At 45.8% G+C, this 4,508-nt stretch overlaps 1 protein-coding gene across 1 annotated transcript in view; it reads left to right on the forward strand.

Annotated features, from left to right (window-relative positions):
- Positions 1–4,508, forward strand: part of RFX4 (regulatory factor X4) — a 133,812-nt gene that overhangs the window by 64,414 nt on the left and 64,890 nt on the right. The gene's annotated exons all lie outside the window — the stretch shown is intronic.

Genomic DNA, 4,508 nt, shown 5'->3' on the forward strand with positions numbered 1-4,508 from the left:
CCTGGCATTAGTGTACAGGCAGGCAAGTGTGCCCTTGGGGGCTCTTGCCTTGCCCACAGATTGTGCCAGGGCTGGGGCAGGGGTGCGGTCCCTTAAGTGCCCCCTTAAGTGCCTTGGTCATTCTCATCTGACCCCAGCTGACTTCCTGCCCTTTGGGAAGGGGGCTGGACCCGATGATCTTGTGAGGTCCCTTCCAGCCCTAATGTCTATGAAATCTGTGTTTATTAAACATAATGTATACAAGAGAAACTATACCTTGTACCTTGCAGAGCTGTATTCAGGTTGAAGGGAGCGAGCATTATTTGGGATTAATTTTGAGGCTGTTTTGAAACTTCTCCCTCTAATGTAGTTGGTTTGGGTGTGTGCAGAGCATTTAGAAAGAAGCCTATCATTTTCTCATCTGAAAGGGTATTTCTACACAGCAACAGGGGCAGATCCTGGCAGGGACATCCGCGAGTGACCTCACCAGCACACTTCCAGTTCGGAGCATCAAAGGGGAAATGCCTAGGTGAGAGGTACTTGAGAGTATCTCTGTTGGGACACACTGCTACCACAGGGTAGATGTGTCCAAAAACTGTTTGACACTTCTCAAATTTAGAAATATGAAAAAAGGGAAATTGCAGGGGAGGAGGAAGAGAATTCAGTTTCTGTTGCTCCTCTTTCCTTTAAGCCACAAAGTTGATCCCTCTGTAATTTCCACAGTTGGACCTATCTCCTTTCTTGAAGATTGCCACGATCATGGCATCCCTAAGGTTATCTGAAATTTCCTCATCAAGGCAATGATCATCTGACATCAACTTTACTGGGCCAGTTACGTCATCTGGATATCTGACTCCATATTCCCGAAGCAAGTTTTATTCTCCCAGCTCAGTCAAAGTATATGCTTAAAAGGAGGGAAGAGAAAGCATGTCAAAGACGTCTGTAAGGCCAACTTGAAAAAATGTAACATTTACATCAGCTGGTGGGAGACTTTTGCCCAGGACCAGCCCAAATGGATAAAGAGTCTGCTGCAAGGATCTCAGTACTTTGAAACCTTATGACAACAACAGGAGATGGAGAAGTGGGAGCAGCAGAAACAGTGTGATGTGGACTGAAATCAGGAATCCACAGTTACCCACCCTGCACAGAAACATGTGCCCAAGTTACTGCAGTCTGTCGATCCCAGATTGGCCCCATCAGCCATCTCTGCGCCCACAGATGAGACGATCATCCTCGACTGCAAGGGATTTCCAATGATGGTGGTAAAGCTGTTAAGGTGTGTCTTGATAGTGTTCCAGAGGCATGAGTTTAAGTTTTGCTCTATATTGCACCAAAGGATAACTCTAGTCAACCTAGCTAGAAACCCAGTCTGGGGAGTCAAAGGGAGTCAAAGGTTGCCAAGTGCAAAGCTGGCCACTTCACTGCCCTGTGTGCTGTTGACTGTAGAATAGTCGTTCTCAACACCCCTCGTCAGACTTGAGGAATCCCTCAGAAAATGGTGGATCTTAGGGCATTTTTACATGTACTGGGGGAGGCGGCATTGGGCACTTCAGTTAGGAAGCTGCACTAATTAAAAAGTGCCTGCGTGTCACGTGCATCAGTGTCCCCACACATCCCCCACTGAAAAAATGGTGGCGAGGCACTTTGAACTAAAGCTCAACATGATTTATTTCAATGCTCCCTGCCACCATTTTTTCAGCATGGAAACATGGGGACTCTGATACACATGACTCAGAAGGCTGCCGAAGCGCAGCAGACTCAATTAATCAACTAATCAAGTCTGCTCCAACACAGTGAATTTCCATTGTATCAGAGCAGACACCACACACCTCTATAGGAGCCCTTAGTTTTCACTTGTTTTTTAACTATGGAAAAATAATTGAACAGTTTTTCTCTTGCGGAGAACTCAGAAAGACCACAATGGGTCAGAATGTTTTTACCACTATGGATTCCTGTTTCGAATGTCTGGGTTTACGTTGTGAATTATGGTTGCACACCTAACAGTATTAACAATGTGTGGTATTCACTGGCACTCTGGAAAGGAGCTATAGAATCACTGCTGAAGAAACCAACCTGTCCTACATATTTCAGCCCAGTGGGCCAATTAGACTCAGATGGACCTTTAACTCTTTTGACCCCACATTTCTGGATTGACAGGAGAACCAGTTTAAAGTATTTTAATTTAAATAAATGGGGAAAATTACAGAACATATTTGTATGTTTACATTTTCATACTTTTTCTTATCAGCTTGGAACAGCCAGCTCATATATGTATGTCTGTCTATTTTCCTATTTAGCTTTAGTGATTTTTATGACCACTCAGGTGCAGCTCAATCCAATTTCTCTTTAGTGAGATTTCAGTAGAAGTTAGAGCAACTGTGTACAGCTGTATTATGCATAATGCAATTGCATGGTATACAACTAAAGCCTAGTTCTGATAGGCTTGATTTTGTGGTTATAGGGCTCAGTTTTTAGAAATCAAAACCACTCGTTGATTTAGTGATTAGGAAGTCTTCTTTGTTGTTAGAAACTGGCACCTTCTGAAACCACTGAACCTCAACAGGAACAGCACAGACAAAATCCTTTGTGTGTGGCAAGACCACTGTGAACAGTGAAATAGCAGTTCAGTCTCAATCAATCCCCATTATTCCTTGGTGGCTTAGCAGTTACCACCAACAGGGATGCTACTTGTAACACAATGATTGACATACTTACAGAATGGCTTATAGTTTCCAAAAACTGCTGCATAAATATTAGTTCATCCTTTCTTGGCGGGAGAAGAATAAGTATCTTTTCCCCATGTGTACATTGTGAACGCTGGGGAGAGAGGTTAAGTGACTTGCCCAAAACCACAGAGCAAGAATCAGACTGGAAATTGTGACTTTGTCAAAAGGAACAAATGGTTGCTTGTAGTGACTGCTGCTCTGAGCAGTATGAGCAACCACTTGGATCCCATATTTTTCAACCAGAGACACATAATGTCAGAAGATGCAAGGATAATGAGAAATTCTTACAGAAGCATCTATGGTAGAGTGATGTTGTAGCCATAGTAGTCCAGGAATTATGTGAGGCAAGGATTTTTGGGGGGTGATATCTTTTATTAGACCAACTGCACTGTTGGAATTTATCACACTGTAACTTTCTGTGCTTTACATAAAGCACTTAAAGTTACAGCATCATCAAAGCTAACAGACATTGGGCGTTTGATGGTAGGGATTGTAGGAACTGAGTGTCTCCATGCACTGGCAGAGGCCAGGAGGCAAGGGGTGCTGTAGCCTGCTGTGGAAGCCAACTAGCCTGATCCCCACTTCACCGCCCTCCCTCCACTTGTCAGCTAGCTGTGAAGAGTCAGCCAGGATTCATTCCCTGGTGGGGGGGAGGGGGGAAGTCTAATGGCAGCTTGGGTGCTGTGCCCCCTCCCTGCTGGTGCTTTGGGGCACCAGGGACCATCTCCTGCTGTGGGGGGTCTGTCTTCAGGCAGCAAAAGGGCACAACAACCCCCTTGGCTCTCCAGGGAACTAATGGACCTCTTGCGTCTTAAAAGGAAGACCTACAAAGGATGGAGGACTGAATCCACCTCTAAGGAGGAATACTCTGCAGGGAGCAAACAAGGAAAGCCAAGGCTGTGACTGAATTCCAGCTAGCTACAAATACCAAGGACAATAAAAAGCCCTTTTTTAGATAAGTGGTGAACTAGAGGAAAAGCAAGGGCAACATTGGACTCCTGCTAAGCCAGATGGGACAACTGGCAACTGACACCCAGGAAAAAGCCAACTTGCTACATGGGTACTTTGCGTCAGGTTTTTCACCAGTCCCATGGGACGCCCCTGCCCACTATAGGACAGGGAGGCCCAGATGAGGGAGATTCCTTGCCCTCCATCAATGCTGACCTCATGAAGGAACACCTTGAGAGACTGGATACCTTCAAGTCAGCCGGCCCTGGCAGCTTACACCCGAGTGTACTCAAGGAGGTGGTGAGCATCCGTGCCTTGGGCACAGATCTTCGAGAATTCCTGGTGCTCTGGTGAAGTGCCCGATGATTGGAAGAGAGCCAATGTGGTGCCTATCTTCAAGAAAGGGAGGAAAATGGATCCAGCAAACTACAGGCCCATCAGCCTGACCTCTATCTCGGGGAAGGTCTTGAAAAAGATTGTCAGAGAGGCTATCCTTAACAGATTGGCTGATGGCAACATCCTGAGGGATAGCAAGCATGAATTTTTTGTGGGTAGGTCTTGCTTGACCAATCTCATTTCCTTTTACAACCAGGTGACCTATCACATGGACAAGGGAGAAGAGATGGATGTCATATATCTTGACTTTAAAAAAGCCTTCAATCTGCTATCCCATGATCACCTCTTGGCAAAACTGGCTAACTTCGGCCTTGACGTCACCACGATCCGCTGGCTGGGGAGCTGGCTTAGCGGTAGGACCCAGAGGGTGGTAGTTGACAGAAGTCAATCATTGTGGTGCCCTGTGACCAGTGGGGTCCCTCAAGGCTCTGTCCTAGGGCCTATACTATTTAACATCTT

The sequence above is a fragment of the Crocodylus porosus genome, unplaced genomic scaffold (assembly GCF_001723895.1).
Source record: "Crocodylus porosus isolate Cpor-Errol unplaced genomic scaffold, CroPor_comp1, whole genome shotgun sequence".
NCBI lineage: Eukaryota > Metazoa > Chordata > Crocodylia > Crocodylidae > Crocodylus > Crocodylus porosus.